The sequence below is a fragment of the Bos javanicus genome, chromosome 12 (genome assembly GCF_032452875.1).
Source record: "Bos javanicus breed banteng chromosome 12, ARS-OSU_banteng_1.0, whole genome shotgun sequence".
Taxonomy (NCBI): Eukaryota; Metazoa; Chordata; class Mammalia; order Artiodactyla; family Bovidae; genus Bos; species Bos javanicus.
Window position 1 is genome coordinate 86,643,770 of NC_083879.1, and position 18,343 is coordinate 86,662,112.

An 18,343-nucleotide genomic window follows, 5' to 3' on the forward strand; every position below is an offset into this window, starting at 1 on the left:
GACAGGGAGGCCTGGCGTGCTGCGATTCATGGGGTCGCAAAGAGTCAGACACGACTGAGCGACTGAACTGAACTGAACTGAATAGCATGTGGTAGTAAATTACCCTCCGATGGACCCAAGAGTCAGTGTCTGGGCTGGCGCAGGGGTGGGGGCGGTGAGTGGGAATAACATCTTTGTTTCCCTACCGAGTGCGTCCTCGGTGAATCCTGTGCCTGTTGATTCATTAGAGAACAGTCGTCCGCTTTTATTTGTTGGAGCTGAAATGATGCAGAGTCTCAGACTTCAGCTCAGCCCGAGGAGGGGCCACAGCTGGGGGCTGGGGGTGGGCTGCTGTGCGGTGGCAGCCCGGGGCATGCGGTGAGCCGGGACCCTCTCCAGGCTCTGGACAGGCAGAGGGGGCCGCTCCCTGGAGCCGTGGACACCCCCGCCCCCACCAGAGGACGCTCTCTGCCCTCTGCCGGCTTAGGTCACGGTCAGCAAATGCGTCCGCACTGCCGACGGGGCGCGGGCCTGAGGCCTGCTGGCTCATCTGTGAGGTTGCGGGCAGCATCTGTGGAGGACCTACTGTGCGCCGAGCATCTCCTGTCCTGGACTATTTCCTGTAACCGCCACAGAACCACTGGGCGCTGGGGTACCACAGCCTCTGCATCACAGAGGAGGGGGCCTGGGGACGCGGCCTGGGCACGTTCTCCTCCAAAGTCTTGTCTGAGACTGAGACCCCAGGCCCTCATCCTGGGCGGGGGCAAGACTGAGACCCCAGGCCCTCATCCTAGGCCGGGGAGAGACTGAGACCCAGACCCTCATCCTCAGGGGTGGGGGGGGGGCCGCTGGGGAACTGAGACCCCAGGCCCTGATCCTCTGTGGGGAGAGACTGAGACCCCAGGCCCTCATCCTGGCGGGGAGGGCAGGGAGGGAGGCTGCGTGTTGCTGCTCACAGCAGATGGAGAGGGGAGGGCTTCGAGTTTGGTGGTGGGGCTGCTGATGATGTGGAGCCCTGGGGGCACCATCTCCACAGGCCCTGCACCGAGGGGCTCCCTGAGATGGACCCCCTTCCAGCCCAGGGACCCCAGGGTTCCCACCCTGTGACCCTCAAGCCCCCCGGAGCCTGGACTGACTCCTGTGGCTCCTCCAGGCGGCCCTCCTGCCTGGCCCGGCCCTCAGTGCTGTGCCAGGGCGGAGAGCATGTGTCCCCAGGCGTCCCAGCAGGAGCCTGTGGTGGAGGGCTCTCAGCTGCCCGGGCTGTCTCGGGGCTCTTTGAGCTCAAGTGCTCCTTGGCAGATGCATTAGTGGGGCTCAAGCACCGGCGAAGCCCCCCTGTTGATGGATCAGGACTCCGGGCTCCTGGGTGAAGCTTTAATTTCATGTCTTAAATAATTTAGGGCCCTGACGAGCAACTTCAGAGTCACACCCGCAAGTGCCGGTGTGTTTAGGGTTGTCTTTTTTAACGTTGGCTTTTGAGAGAATAGAGTTAAAAAGGATCAGCTTTCAGGCTTTCTTTCCCCTCAATTAGTGGTTTTTCTTCAGGTAGCTTGATGGAAGGTGCTTAGAGTCAGTTACAGGAAATAAAGTGGAAATTTGACACCTACAGCCAAGAAAGGTGGGTGACCCTCATAATGTAACACATACTCTGCGTGTGTGTGTGTGGATCCCCCAGCACGGGGCAGAAATACGGAGACCCCGCGTGGGACAAGACTCCCTAGTGGGAGATAACGGACTTTACGCCTGGACATAAGAGAGAACACGGTATTCTACTCCCCTGATATTTTGTCTAAAAGTGACTGCGCACATGTGACAGGGATAGAAGACAATGGTGGAGAGTTGTGCTGAATCTGTCTCCGCTTTTGCCCCCGCCTCAGCCTGCAGCACCCCCCAGAGGCCGCCCTCCGGGCAGGACACCGCGCTGACGATGGACCCGCAGGCCAACACCTGCGTCGTCCTGAGACGCAGCGAATTCACACCCAGCGCGAACACCTCACGCAGTCTAGGAGGGTCTCTGCGCACCCAAATTCCTACTCAAGGAGACATACGGGAGAAACCAAGAGGGTTATGATGAAATAGTGCAGATCTGCGAATGTAAATTCTCAAGGGTGATCACAGGGTGAAACATAAAACGCTCAAATAGAGCAGCCAGAGCCTCGTTCACTTCCATGTATCAGTCTCGAGGTTTGGAAGGTGAAAAATGACCGCTTCAGAAAGAAGAGGCACGGCGGCGAAGCGGAGGCGCAGGCGCCTGCAGCGTCTGAACGGCAAGCGTGCGGTCCACCTGTCAAAGCCGCACCGGACACTCGGGCTCCCGGGTAACGGGGGTGTCTGCAGGGACACTGAAGGTGCCCCCAGGACATCAGTTATGAAGACCACCAAGGCTGCCCCGCAGAGTCCAGGGCACACCTGGGAGAGCCTGGGAGGGACCACCGCTTCAGTGGGGGGGAAACAGATGAACTGATGTGAGCCATCTCTTTCTAAAAGATTAAATCCTGTTGGTTTTCTTACAGTTGGTTCCAGGTGATTCAAGAGGCGAGGGGCGGGAGGCGAAGGGGACGACAGAGGATGAGATGGCTGGATGGCATCGCCGACTCATGGACATGCGTGTGGGCGAGCTCCGGGAGCTGGTGATGAACAGGGTGGCCTGGTGCGCTGCAGTCCACGGGGTCACAGAGTGGACACGACTGAGCGACCGAACAACCACAATAATTCCAGACTTAAACTTGACAAGACCCCGCGTGGTAAGGGCTATAAGGGTCCATAATGCCGCCCTGAACTTCGAGGCTGCCATTGGCCTTGAAACGGGGTAAGGAGAGGAAATCCTCAGGGCGCTGAGCTGCTGCCCACCCAGCCCAGTGTGACCGAGGGTGGGGCGGCAGTGCTGTCACTCCAGACCCAGCAGCCGCTCGCTGCGGGCTGCCCGAGGGCTGGGGTGTGTTCAGCAGCTCCCCGTGCCCCACACCCTGGCTGACGAAGCTCGCGCCCCACCAGCCGCGAGGGGCCAGCCTGTCTGCAGGTCTCATCAGGAGCCCCCGGGGGATGGAGTGGGCCCGGCTCCTGCAAAGGGCAGATGTATAACCACCTCCTGTGGTCTCTGTTTGGTGCATTTACTGAGTTTCTTTTTAAAAGTGTGTGTACTCCACAGAGCTTAACTTGCCTGCTCAGAGCAGGGTCGGATATTATCACATCAAACCATGAAAATGTCCTCCTTACTTCAAGAACATTGACCAGGAAGATTGCTCACTTTTCTTCCATTATTCCACTCAAGGGGGAAGGGATAGTTAGGGACTTTGGGAAGGTCGTGTACACCCTGCTGTATTTAAAATGGATAACCAACGAATTGCATACACAGGGAACTCTGCTCAGTGTTACGTGCTGGCCTGGACGGGAGCGGGTTTACGTATATGGGAGAATGGATACACGTGGACGCATGACTGAGGCTCCTCACTGTTGACCTGAAACTTCCACAGCACTGTTACCCGGCTACACTCCAATACAAAATGTTTTTGGTGTTAAAAATAAAATAAAATATAAGCCATTTCAAAAACAAACAGAAAAAGATTGCTGGTTGTTTTGTGTATGAGTTTAGCTAATATTGCTTGACCTATAGGCTGTGGGTTTGGCTACTTTTTAGGATTTTCTCAACCCATGGGAACATCTTGTCAACAGCACCAAAGTGTACATGAGCCCTTTTGAATTTGATGCTCAATTTCAGGCTTGATCAATACCATCATAATGAAGATTAAAATGTGATTTCAGTTCCTTAGGAAACTGGGGGAACAATTTATCATAACCAGTCAGGTAGTCAATATAAACAAAACTTACTGGAGAAAGGTCATCACTAGCTCATGCAATGCAAATTTAATTGATTTACTTTGATGATTAAAAAAATGACTGGACAATTTGTCAGAGTTAAATATTTATGGTTCCAATTTTAAAATTCAAGCTCTCCTTTACGGATTCTGAGCCTAAGCAGAAACACAATTACTGTTCTCTCAGATGACACAGAACGGCCTGCGAGCCAGGAAAACGCGTGCTGCCCAGTGTTCTGAGTTTCATGATTTTATCACTATTTTTAAATTTTAAACTTCATCCGTACGTATACAGGGTTTGGGTACTCAAGATACCTCCCCACGAATTTTACTCATGACTGAAGCAGACACTTGATAAAATATTATCAGAGAAATGTCAGCGTGTCTCACTGCGGTCACACATTCTTTTCTTTTCCCTGTGTTTTCTCTGATTTTTGTTTTATGTATCTTTGCTTCTTTGTTGCTGGGCATCAAATGGTTTATGATGTCTGCCTTCTTTGTGAATGTACCTTTTATCATTAAAAATATTCCTCTTTTAAAAAATAAATAAATGAAACAGGCAGCATAACTACGCCACAGTTCAGCTCTAGGACTTCCACATTAAGGCGGGAGCTTGTGAAATGCCATTGCTGGGGCGCATTGCACAGCCTTTTTTGGGTGTGTTCACGTCATTTTACAAGAAGGAAGCTGAGGGCCTCCCCAGCCCACAACGGCGTCCACAGCAAAACCAAGCGACAAGGGCGTCCCGCAGCCCTGAACTTGAGCGAGGGAGGATGAACCACCACGAGCCAGGAAGCCCGGGGGGTGTCCCTGTCTGAGGTTAAGACCCAGGGGAAGGCAGGAGGCCCTGACAACAGGCCTGCAGTGGCCGTGAGCCCCACCAAAAGGCACGGCCCGGCTCCGGGCGTCTGCAGCTTCCAGAGTCCAGGCGGTGCCTCGTGACACAGCCACGTCTGAAGGAGCATGGACCCGCCCAGGGCAGAGCTGAAGGCCCTCGGGGCGGCAGCAGGGGACACCCAGGCAGAGCCGGGGGTGGGGGGCGGGTCTGGGAGAGGAGAGCCAGCCTGGGGCCTCAGGAAACAGGAAGCAGCTTTCCACTGTTTAGAAGTGAATAAAAGTAGAAGTGAGTAAAAAATGCACTTTTCTGACAAAAAAATTGGATAACTTAGCTGAAATGGACAAATTCCTAGAAAAACAGAAACCACTGGAAATAATTCATGAAGTTATAGAAAGTCTGAATAGACTTTAAGCAAAGAGATTTAATTAGTAGTTAAACCTTTTCCACAAAGGCAAGTCCCAACTCAGAAGGATTCACTGTGAATTCTACCAAACTTGAAGGAAGCATCAATACCAGTCCTTCACAGATTCTTCCTAAGGAAGAGAAAAGAGACTCTTCCTCACTCACTCCACCAGGCCAGTGTTAACCTGAAACCAAAACCACTAAGACTGATCACAGGGAAAAAAGAAGCTACGGACCAACATCCTCTGTGAGCATAAATACAAAAATCTTCAACAAAGTACCAGCAAAGCGAACCTCAGTTCAGTTTAGTTGCTCAGTCGTGTCTGATTCTTTGCGACCCCATGAGGCCAGTGTTAACCTGAAACCAAAACCACTAAGACTGATCACAGGGAAAAAAGAAGCTACGGACCAACATCCTCTGTGAGCATAAATACAAAAATCTTCAACAAAATACCAGCAAAGCGAACCTCAGTTCAGTTTAGTTGCTCAGTCGTGTCCGACTCTTTGCGACCCCATGAATCGCAGCACGCCAGGCCTCCCTGTCCATCACCAACTCTCGGAGTTCACTCAGACTCACGTCCATCAAGTCAGTGATGCCATCCAGCCATCTCATCCTCTGTTGTCCCCTTCTCCTCCTGCCCCCAATCCCTCCCAGCATCAGAGTCTTTTCCAATGAGTCAACTCTTCATATGAGGTGGCCAAAGTACTGGAGTTTCAGCTTTAGCATCATTCCTTCCAAAGAAATCCCAGGGCTGATCTCCTTCAGAATGGACTGGTTGGATCTCCTTGCAGTCCAAGGCACTCTCAAGAGTCTTCTCCAACACCACAGTTCAAAAGCATCAATTCTTCAGCGCTCAGCCTTCTTCACAGTCCAAATCTCACATCCATACATGACCACAGGAAAAACCATAGCCTTGACCAGACGAACCTTTCTTGGCAAAGTAATATCTCTGCTTTTGAATATGCTATCTAGGTTGGTCATAACTTTCCTTCCAAGGAGTTTTTAATTTCATGGCTGCAGTCACCATCTGCAGTGATTTTGGAGCCCCCAAAATAAAGTCTGACACTGTTTCCACTGTTTCCCCATCTATTTCCCATGAAGTGATGGGACCAGATGCCATGATCTTCGTTTTCTGAATGTTGAGCTTTAAGCCAACTTTTTCACTCTCCTCTTTCACTTTCATCAAGAGGCTTTTGAGTTCCTCTTCACTTTCTGCCATAAGGGTGGTGTCATCTGCATATCTGAGGTTATTGATATTTCTCCCGGCAATCTTAATTCCAGCTTGTGTTTCTTCCAGTCCAGCGTTTCTCATGATGTACTCTGCATATAAGTTAAATAAGCAGGGTGACAATATACAGCCTTGACCTACTCCTTTTCCTGTTTGGAACCAGTCTGTTGTTCCATGTCCAGTTCTAACTGTTGCTTCCTGACCTGCATACAGATTTCTCAAGAGGCAGGTCAGATGGTCTGGTATTCCCATCTCTTTCAGAATTTTCCACAATTTATTGTGATCCACACAGTCAGAGGCTTTGGCATAGTCAATAAAGCAGAAATAGATGTTTTTCTGGAACTCTCTTGCTTTTTCCATGATCCAGCAGATGTTGGTAATTTGATCTCTGGTTCCTCTGCCTTTTCTAAAACCAGCTTGAACATCTGGAAGTTCACGATTCATGTATTGCTGAAGCCTGGCTTGGAGAATTCTAAGCATTACTTTACTAGTGTGTGAGATGAGTGTTGCCTTTCTTTGGGATTGGAATGAAAACTGACCTTTTCCAGTCCTATGGCCACTGCTGAGTTTTCCAAATTTGCTAGCATATTGAGTGCAGCACTTTCACAGCATCATCTTTCAGGATTTGAAATATTATTTTAAAAGTAAAAAAAAAAGTGAACCTAGCAACATATAAAAAGACTGAACACTGTGACCAAGCGGTATTTCTCTCAAGAATACAAACGTCATTCCTCGTGCAAAAATCAATCACATCACAGGTCGCTTTTCTTTTATTCAAAAGAAAGACCAAATGGTCATCTCAGCTGGGGCTTCCCTGGTGGCTCAGCTGGTAAAGAATCTGCCTGCCATGCGGGAGGCCTGGATTCTATCCCTGGGTTGGGAAGATTCCCTGGAGAAGGGAAAGGCCACCCACTCCAGTATTCTGGCCTGGAGAATTGCATGGACTATATAGTGAGAGTTGGACTGTGAAGAAGGCTGAGCACCGAAGAATTGATGCTTTTGAACTGTGGTGTTGGAGAAGACTCTTGAGAGTGCCTTGGACTGCAAGGAGATCCAACCAGTCCATTCTGAAGGAGATCAGCCCTGGGATTTCTTTGGAAGGAATGATGCTAAAGCTGAAACTCCAGTACTTTGGCCACCTCATATGAAGAGTTGACTCATTGGAAAAGACTCTGATGCTGGGAGGGATTGGGGGCAGGAGGAGAAGGGGACGACAGAGGATGAGATGGCTGGATGGCATCACTGACTTGATGGACGTGAGTCTGAGTGAACTCCGAGAGTTGGTGATGGACAGGGAGGCCTGGCGTGCTGCGATTCATGGGGTCGCAAAGAGTCAGACACGACTGAGCGACTTTCACTTCACTTCATTTCATCTCAGCTGACACAGAAAAAGCAACACTCTTTCACAATTTAAAAAAACCCCAAAACTCACCAAATTGGGAATGGAAGGGAACTTCTTTAATCTGATAAAGGCCACCAACGAAAACCTCAGAGTTAACGTCATCCTCAGTTGTAAGAGTTTGAGAACGTTCCTTCTGAGACCAAGAACAAGACAAGCGTGTCCAATTTCACCACGTGTATTCAACAGCGTCGTGGAGGTTCTCATAAGGCGTTTGGGGCTGGGGGTGTGGAGGGAGAAAAAAGAAATTAAAGGATAAACGTTACCCTTATTGGAGGAAGAAGCAAAATTATCTCTGTGTCTGAATCTATATGGGGATGGGATGAGTGCAGGCACAAAAGGAAAAAGATTGAGTGTGAGTCGATAGTTATTGAAATTGACTGATGGATACATTTTCCTCTAATTTTATGTATATTACAAAATTTTGCATAATAAAAATTTTTTAAAATGTTAATTGTTGTAATATTGGAAGAGTTTTTTTTTTTTTAAGCAGTGATAAATATTCCTAGAAATTTCAGATACCTACATATCTAAAAGGGAAAAAGGATGTTTGGAAGGAACCCCATTCCCTTGTGCTTTCTGAGCTGCCCTAAGCGAGAGTCTAATTATTAGGGTCTAAGGCTAGTGGGTGACCTTACACCAGTCAAAATCCACCGCTTTTTATCTGCCCCACGTCTATTTGAGGATGTCTTGTGGACCTATTTACTGATCTTGTTAAGAGAAAACTTGGTATTAACTACTGACAGCAAACACCTTTGTAAAGATCCTTCTTATTTCTGGGCTTCCCCAGTGGCTCGTCAGTAAAGAATTCTCCTGTAATTCAGGAGCTGCAAGTTTGATCCCTGGGTCAGGAAAAATCCCTTGGAGTAGGACATGGCAACCCAGCTCAGTATTGTTGCCTGGAGAATCCCATGGACAGAGGACCCTGGTGGGCTACGGTCTGTGAGGTCGCAAAGAATCAGACTTGACTGAAGTGACTTAACACTTAGGTTATTTCTGCTTTTCTCCAAGTCATTCTACCTCATGCTGCTGCTGCTGCTGCTGCTGCTAAGTCGCTTCAGTCGTGTCCGACTCTGTGCGACCCCATAGACAGCAGCCCACCAGGCTCTTCCGTCCCTGGGATTCTCCAGGCAAGAATACTAGAGTGGATTGCCATTTCTTTCTCCAATGCATGAAAGTGAAAAGTCAAAGTGAAGTCGCTCAGTCGTGTCCAACTCTTAGTGACCTCATGGACTGCAGCCTCCTCCGTCCATGGGATTTTCCAGGCAAGAGTACTGGAGTGGGTGCCATTGCCTTCTCTGTCTACCTCATGAGTGATTCCAAACTCCTGCCCTCTCCTTTCCCCTAATTAGCTTATAATGAGCAGAATTCACCCTTCAGGACCTCAGCTCTCACAGCACTGTCCTCGGGGCCCCCTTCCAGGCTGGGTTGACAATAAGACAGTAGTCCTCACCCTATCCCTTTCCCTCAGAACCTTTAACCAAGGGTTTCTCTGTGCGTTTGCCTTGAAGATCAGGTGGGCTGGGTAAAGTTCAGTGAATGACTGACTAAGAAGCGCAAAGGAAACTGTGTATCTGTGCAAAACTGGGAATTATAACCCGGAAGCAGAAGCCCCAAGGATTGCTTCCCCTCTGAGCTCACAGACGAGAAGCGAAGTCGCTCAGTCGTGTCTGACCCTTCGTGACCCCACAGACTGTAGCCTACCCGGCTCCTCGGTCCATGGGATTCTCCAGGCCAGAACACTGGCGTGGGTGGCCATTCCCTTCGCCAGGGGGTCTTCCCAACCCTTTGATGGAACCCAGGTCTCCCGCACGGCAGGCAGACACTTTACCCGCTGAGCCACCAGGGAAGCCCCAGACGGGAACGGGTGCCCGTCCCTATCACGAGTACACAACATCGTAGTAGCGGTTAGAAGTCAAAGGCACCGTCACACACACCGCAGAGACAAAGGACCATACATCAAGACGACGTTGATAACTCACACAAAGCTCACTGCAGATACGCAGTCCAGGCAAACACTCAAAGAGCGTCACCAGCACCCCCTTCAGAGCTGGGAAAGAGGGCCACCCCTTTACGAATCTGCGCCGTGAGTGTCCGGACAAAGACAAAAGCTGTGCAGCGGAGCAGGCATGCCCGCCACTGAGGAGCTCGGGCTGCTGCCCGAGGCTGGCGCACACCGCACAGCATGGGCGCAGAGAGGCGGCCTGCACGGGCACAGAGACGATCTCAGGCGTAACTTTTCTTGTCCTGCCTTAAAATAGGAATTCCATTTCACCAGGGGATTGCTGACTTGATCACAAACTCGCTGAGCACAGGTCTGTATCTGACTCCACCTGAAGCCGCCTGCAGGCCCAGGACGTCCAGGTGCGTGTGGGTGCCTATTCTTGCCTGGAAAATCCCGTGGACGAGGAGCCTGGTGGGCTACAGGCCACAGGCTTGCAAAGAGTCGGACAGGACTCAGCAACTGAGCATGCATGCACGGTCAGTCACTATCTCATGTCATTACAGAAAAAAATGGAAACTTTACACTTTTCAATAGCTTCTCGGTGTCCTTATAAAGTACATCAGATTTAGACATTTAAATTTACTTCTTTGTTTATGATCCAGCTGCTTTTCACCTTTATTCAGTACACTCTTCAGGCTTCTTTTATGTCAGGAAAGTAGAATTCCGTTCAGCCAGAATCATCATTATTCTTTTCTCTCATCACTGTATGAGTTTTGTATTTATTTATGCCTCTCACTGGTCTCTGACAAAAAGAAGTTAACTGAAAGTCACTCAGTCGTGTCGGACTCTTTGTGACCCCATGGACTACACAGTCCCTGGAACTCTCCAGGCCAGAACACTGGAGTGCGTAGCCTTTCCCTTCTCCGGGGGATCTTCCCGACCCAGGGATAGAACCAGGCCTCCTGCATTGCAGGCGGATTCTTTACCACCTGAGCCACCAGGGAAGCCCAAAAAGAAGTTTATTGAGACATTTAACAGATCCTTAAAATAAAAACATTGTTTGTTGTATTTATTTTGTTGAATTGGTTTGAATTTAAGAGTTCTGTCTCCAATCCTCACTGCAGTTATCACTGTGTTCACAGCACACCAGTAAGTTCACCAGAAAAAATAAAAACGGGTGCTGTCCTTACGCGAGTGAGCACCAGGAGATCAAAAAAGCTTCATGATTAATGCATGTGGTTCTTAACATCCCAGCCATCTGTGCTTTCTGGGGTCTGACAGTTTGTTAATAATGCATTAGTGTTTGTATTCCCAATAAGTTGTATGACAGGAAAAGACAACAGAATTGTAACCCACTCATGTCGTCTAAGCTGCACATCAGACATGGGTGACCCCTTCCTTTTCTCCCCCACTCCAGCCCATCCCATTCTTTGGCCACATTAGCCAATCTTCTCTTTTTCAAAGCTCCTGTTTCAGCATCACATCCATTTATGTTCTAAGGTCACGTTCAATCATTTACAGTTTTCTAGTTTTCTTGTTCTGTTCTGGCTGCAAGCTCCGTATTTGGGGCCTGTAGTCAGTACACCCTGGTCCACTCCATCCAGTCTTTATGGCCGGTGCCCCTGCTGACCCCATAATGCTTGTCAAATATTTTGAATTTCTCTCCAACTCTTGCTGTTGTTCAGTAACTCAGTCGCGTCTGACTCTTTGTGACCCATGGACTGCAGCATGCCAGGCCTCCCTATCCTTTACCATCTCCCGGAACTTGCTCAAACTCATGTCTATCGTTCGGTGATACCATCCAACCATCTCATCCTCTGTTGTCCCCTTCTTCTCCCACCCTCAATCGTTCCCAGCATGAGGGTCTTTTCCAATGAGTCAGATCTTCACATCAGGTGGCCAAAGCATTGGAGCTTCAGCTTCAGTCCTTCCAACGAATACTCAGGACTGATTTCCTTTAGGATTGACTGGTTTGATCTCCTTGCTGTCCAAGGGACTCTCAAGAGTCTTCTCCAACACCAGAATTCAAAAGCATCAATTCTTCGGTGCTCAGCTTTCTTTATTGTCCAACTCTCACATCCATACATGACTACTGGAAAAACCACAGCTTTGACTATATGGCAAATGTTGCCCCGAAATGTAGTCGTGATGGATTAACAGTCCTACAATTCTTTCCTGGAGGAAGGAGCCAGTGCCTAGTGGAGGGGGCTCCTCAGCCCTGTTCTCAGAAGTCACTGAGGTTTGCCCAGCACACGGGAGGAAGATGAGTGGTCCAGGGGTGAACAGCCATGTGGGCGAAAGGAAGAACCCTGCTGGACGTGTGCAGATGGACGGCTGAGAGGCCATGAAAACCACAAGGATGTGATGAGGCTTCAGCAATAAAATGCAATCAGATCTAATCACTATTAATTTGGTTTCTTTAAATTGAAAATAACTTATTGAAGCAAAGTTGATTTACAATCTTCTGTCAGTCTCAGTGTATAGCAGTGATTCAGATGCACATATATTACACACGCACAGACACATGCGTGTGTTTAATAGCAGGTCCGTGTTACCTAGTTTAGACATGGTAGTGTGCATCTGTTTATTCCAAAGTCCTAATGTATTGCTCCCGTGCTAATATTTAATTGTTAATATAATGATTGGGCAACAGGATCAAATTCCTTACAGTAAAATTCACAAAATAAAATTATTCCATAATTGTATTGCCACAAACAATAGGGTTTAACGTAACCCCTAAGCAGCCACTCAGTGCTCCACTGGGCCTGAGAGCCAGGTGCTCTGAGCATGGGTCATCAGAACTGGCGAGTGATTCTCACACAGCGGATTTCAGGAAGAGCACCAGCCCCAAACACCCATCTGATGACACTGAACGAGGTCCACCCCCCCCACCCAGCTTGCCAGGGGGCCAGGGCCAGGCGTGCATGTTGGGGGGCGTTAGAGAAAACAGGAGCAGGAAGGCAGCGCCTCTGAGGGTCCCAAGCGTTTTTTCTGCAGCTCCAGTTCGAGAGCTCCATCTGGCTCCTGTCTGCCCTCGCAGTTTCCAAATCCTCAAGGATGCTAACAACAAGGAGTTAAATTTTTCTTTTTCTGTTCTTCCTCTGTGTGGAATTTCCAACAATGGAAAATCAGAGCCCAAACAGGTGACCAGGAAGCGCACTCTGCACCCCCACAGGCTGCAGAGCAGACCCGAAGCCTCTTGTCAGGCCCTCTTCCGGAAAGTGGAGACTCACATGCCAGATAGATAATGTAACATTCTTGCCAGAACCAGTGCCCTGCAGGCTCGTTTGCTACCAGGTCACCTCTCCTGCTGCTGTTTACAAAAGGCTTTGAAGATGGCAAGTAATGCAAGTGCGAACATTATTATTAATAACATTTCAAACCGGGTACATGGAATTTGTGGCTGCACCTGATGACATTTTAATTAAGTTTCTAATTTTACCAGGTAGGGGGCAAAGAGAATTTATTTTTATCTCCGAAGCCTGAAGTCACGTCTGGTTCCGACTGCAGCAGGGTGTGCGCAGGGCACTTGAGTTCCGGCTGAAGAGCTCTGCACATGGGCTTGCTTTCTTAATCTCCACAAGCAGGCAGAGAAAACACCGCTGCCCCAGCGTCTCTCAGAGCCCAGGACTCTCCCCTTCCCGTGAGCTGTCACCCGGCAGAAGCTCTGCCATCTTTCCACCTCCTGTTCTGCTGGCCCAGAAATGGGTCATTTCTGGAATCTAAAAAATGCAACAAAATAATGACTATAACAACAACAACAGCAACAGGCTCACAGATGCAAAGAACAGCTGGTCACCACTGGGGAGAAGGAAGCGGGAGGGGGTTAAGAGGTACAACGTATTGGGTATAAAAAAAGCTACAAGGATATATTGTACAACATGGGGATATAGCCAGTATTTTATAGTAGCTATAAATGGAGCAAAGCCTTTAAGAATTGCGAACCACTATAGCCTGTATAACACTGTGCTTGTAGCTTGTATTATATTGTACAAGGGTTAGATTGCAATAAAAAAAAAAGCCTCCGTAGTAAATGTGTGATTTTAAAATACGATTATTTTTATCCCAAATTGGTAAGCCTCCCTCCATATACAGCTTAGATTTAAAAATAAGAAACAATTTTTAGAAAACTTACTGGTTTAAACTAAATATACTTGCTATCTCCAGTGAGTTTTTTAAATTAGAATTAAAAAAGAAGAAGGAAAGAGGAAAAGAAACAGGAATTCCCTGGTGGTCCAGTGGTTCGGACTCTGCCTTCACTGCCAAGAGCCAGCAGTCAGTCCCTGGTCAGGGAACTAAGATCCTGTCAGCTGCACAGCAGGGCCAAAACCCAAAAATAAACAAAAAGTTAGAAGGAGCTTCCCCGAGTAAGAACTCATTTCAAGAAATATTCACAGGCTGTTTGCTCAATTGTTTTTTAGTTGTTCATTTAGCAACGAATTTGCAAAATCCCAACACCTATGCGGCACCATGAGGACTTCTCTAAGCAACGTCTCTGCGTACAGCCTCCTGTATCTGGGGTTCTGAAACGCCATGTCATCTGTTTTGTTGTGAACGCGGTTTATGGGCCTCAGTTTGATTAAGGAGTTGTTTGGATATTATGTTGCCATTCTGAAGATTTAAGATCATGTCACCCCCACTCCTTTCCCTATAATACCTTTAAGACTAATTTCTACCTATAACAATATACCAACTTATCTGTAATGTCAGAGAAAACATTTGTAACATTTACTTTCCATGCACCCTTCCTCAGGAGGCTACTGGAGAGTATATACCATCCAAATAAAAGAAAGAAATCAGGAAATGGGATCCAGAAAACAAGGGCTGGTGAGGGACCAGGAGCCCCCCAGACACTGGAGTGAAGCCTGGGGACAATCCACACGAAGCCTGTCCACAAAAGCAGACGGACGAGAGAAGCAGCTTCCTCATCTTCTGAAACGTGTCCCTAAAGAGAGGATGCTGTGATGTGACGTCTTGTGATGTCCACAGGACGTACTCTGGCGAAGACGCAATTGTCCATGTTAATGCTGATTTCTAATTATTGTCCAGCTCCTACTTCAGATACCTTCGTGATTCTGTTCACCTTGTTGGAGAGAAGCAAAAATTTAGTTTCTGTTGAAATAAATGAGAACAAGAAATTGCTTTCATGACTTTATTGGTAATTTTCAGCATCACAGAACTTAGCTTTTTTTCCCTGAAAGGAAACTGGATTAACATAATCAATCTCTTTAGTGAGGGGAGGAAAGAATAAACAAGGAGAGAAAAGGATTCTTAGCCATTTTTCATGTATTCTTGCTGAAAATTAACTAAAGGAAAATGAGTAGCTGAGAAGCAAAATTAATCCTGACCAGGCTCATTCTGGGACAAGTACCCCTTTGCCTGAGTATCCACCTGAAGGCATGAGATGGGGCCCCTCTGGGTTTGGGCAACGAACATTTTACTACAGACGGGAAGGGACTGGAGACCATGGTCAGTCTGGGACTGTCCTGACCTGCATCTGACACCAGGGGAGGAAAGGGCTCAGAGCGACAGAAGGGACAAAAACCTCAAGGACGCAGAACGGCACAGTCTCCCGGGATGGGCCATCAGACCAGCATGGGACCTGGAATCCGGGAGCTGGTGGGGCGCTCACGGAGTGCTCACGCCAGGGCTGTGCACACAGTTCTGTCCTGCTCTTTGAGACTGGTTCTCACGCCAGTCACGTATTTTGGGTTAAGAGTGATAATGAAATTTAACTTTCCACTTCTGGATACCTGTGTAACGAATCACTAAACCAGACATGGCTCTGCCTGCGTGGGGGGACCTCCCATGAGGAGCCTCATGGGTGGGGTGACCTCCAGCTCACCTCGCAAGGTTGGGAGCATCTGTCCAGTGACTGGCCTGCTTGTTTCCTCCACATGTGCTTGGACAGACTGAGAGCCCACCCTTTGTTGTGCTGTATGAATGCCCAGAGGCTGAATCTGCAGCGTGGCTGTGTTTGGCGAGCTCACCGTTTATTGAGCAGCTTCTTCTACAAGGGACCGTGCTGTGCAGGGTGGAGTCCTGCGCACCTGTCCGCTCCAGCAGGCACAGACATCTAGACCAGCAGGTCTCACATCTGCTGCGCCCGAGAGCTTTTGAGAAACACCTGCCTGGATCCCGTGCTCCATGGGCTGGTCCCATGCTACCTGGGCTGGAGGAGGGGTCCTGAGGGGCAGATATGTTTATAAACTCCCTGGATGGGAATTCCCCGGCGGTCCAGTGGTTGGGCCCGGGGCTCAATCCCCGGTTAGGGAACTAAGATCTTACAAGAGGTGTGGCATGGCCATAAATAAATACATAAAAACTCCCTGGGTTAGGCCCTGGCTAGGGCTTAGAAATGCCCCTTTGAACAGGTTAGTAAGTTAATTAAGTGGTTCCGGTAGGAAGTCAAGGCGGGATCTCACTGCGGCTGCTAGGAGGGTGCAGGGAGGAGACAGCCTAGTGGGCTGCAAGGGTGAGTAGGGCTTGGTGGGACAGACAGGGGTGGGGTAGAAGATTCCAGACAAAAGGACTGGGGAGGGGTGTGTGGGAGCCTGTGGGAGGTGTGAGAAAGGGTTTCTCCACCACAGAATTCTAGAACGGATCGGTGGGAGGAGGACATCGAAATAATCGCAGGCGGGGGGTGGGGGGGGGGTGGGGGGGGTGGGGACAGGGACCCAGCGCCTGGTAGGCAAGGCTGCTCACTGGACGCCACGCCCCGCGTGCACGACGGCTCCTGCCCCGCCCGAGAACGCAACGTGGAAAGCTCACTGCTCTGTTCCGTGTTTGCCCCGATCGGTGCTGGCGTCAGGTTTGTCGCCCGAGGCCCCGGTACCATCACTGTTTTCAAACGTCCCTACGGGGAGGCCCACTTTCTTGCCCCTCCTCCTGTCTCCCACGTCTTCTTCACGTGGGAGTCCGGGATCCGAGCCCCTGCTTCCGCCGGCGCCGGGAAGGCTGGAGGGAGGCGTGGGGGACAGGTGGGCAGGGGCGCGGTCACTGCGGATCCACCTTCCCCGCCGTTCTGCCGCCTCCTCGGTCATCACACCACCCGCCGCCGCGAGGAAGCCACACCGCGCGTGGGTCAGGGCAAGGCCCTGCTGACCCCGAGCTGAGCACGCTGGCCACCGGTTAGCCAGTGGTCTGCGCTTAGCCCAGGCCCAGGCCCAGGCCAATCATCGGAGGGTACGTCAGCACCCTAGCGCCTGATTGGCCAGGACTGGGCAGAGCCGGCCCAGTCAGAGTGGAGCTTCCCTTCCCCTTGGCCTCGAAGGGAGAGCTGCGCAGGTCCTTGAGTTTCCAGCAGCCTTTTCGCTGCGACCTCCCACGTGGTACTGGCAACATACTCCGTCAACGTTTGATGTCTAAGGTAGGCTGTTTCCAAAGATGACCCTCACGAGTTCTCATTTTTTATGTGCAAGGCTCTGCCCACTCCCCTTGAATCCAGGCTGGCCTTGGACTTAACTTCTCCGGATAGAACAAGGCAGAGGCGATGGTCCAGGATTTCCAAGCCCAGACTTTCAGGGGCCAGGGATCCTGACCGTCTTGGGATCCAGCTGCACGCAAGCTCAGGCTGACCACCAATACAGAGAGAGAGGCCGACTTGCTCTCAGCTCTCTACTCACCCTGCTAAGACAATAGACATGTGACTGAAGCCATCTGAACGTCCTTCCCCCCAGGCGAGCTAAAAAGGAAAGTCGGCTCAGAAACAATCTCAACCAAGAACAGAAGAAAGAGAGAAACCTTCCCCCAAGCCACAGACCTGAGGAATAACAGCTCCCTGTTGCGCAAGCTCCAATGTTTGTGTGGTTTGATGTGTGTGAGTCGCTCAGTCGTGTCTGACTCTTTGCGACCCCATGGACTGTGGTATGCTAGGCTCCTCTGTCCATGGAATTCTCCAGGCAAGAATACTGGAGTGGGTTGCCATTAAATAACCGATTCACAGCAAAAATTGGACTTACTGTTACTTTAGTGTAGTCTTAACTGGTCTGTTTCATAGGTTTAGACTTGGCATTCTATCAGCCGCCTGCAATGGAAAATCCAGTTCAATAAGGATATTGATTTTCTCTCTCTCAGAGCATGAAATCCATGTTAGTGCAGTGGCCCGTGGTGTCACCAAGGACCCATCTCCTCCCGTGTGTCCATGCTGCCATCCCCACTGCGACGACGTTCCTGTCACATCACAGATGTGGGAAGGCTGCAAGGTGTCGGACATCACATCCAGACCCACAGCTCCAGCAAGAAACGAGGAGCATGTCCTCTTTATGAGCCTCCTTTATGTGAGGAGACTTCCCAGCACCAGGATCCATTGGCTTAAACTCGTTTTAAACCAATTGCAGGAAGAGGCATGGAGTTACCGACATTGGCTTACACAGAGCTGCTTACCCCAGCCATATAGAGGGTGGTGGCTACCTGGACCATGGTGGGTTTCTGCCAGCAATGACAAAGGAGGCGAGCTTGCGGCTACCACACTGTCTACTCCCATATGAAATTAACACTGACACTGAATAAAACAGGCATTCCTGAGAGACACCCAGCCTTGATCCGGCGCCTTGTATGATCTCTACCTGTCTTTCTACTCCCCCCTGCCCCCACAGATGTCACCGTTTGCAAGGTGGTAGGCCAATCAAAATCTGACTCCAGCAGCCGGGGTCCTGGCAGGAGGCAGGAGAAGATTGGGACGAGCATGGCCACAGGACCACCTGCTGCGGGGTAGTCACGGTTCCGCGACCCGCC

The 18,343-nt window shown here is 49.8% G+C and overlaps 1 long non-coding RNA gene across 1 annotated transcript; it reads left to right on the forward strand.

Annotated features, from left to right (window-relative positions):
- The first annotated feature begins 12,917 nt into the window (after nucleotides 1-12,917).
- On the forward strand, nucleotides 12,918-14,748 carry LOC133258636 (uncharacterized). The gene is made up of 2 exons (XR_009740124.1): nucleotides 12,918-12,958; nucleotides 14,361-14,748. It is a non-coding gene; the product is annotated as an uncharacterized LOC133258636 (long non-coding RNA).
- Nucleotides 14,749-18,343: the final 3,595 nt, after the last annotated feature.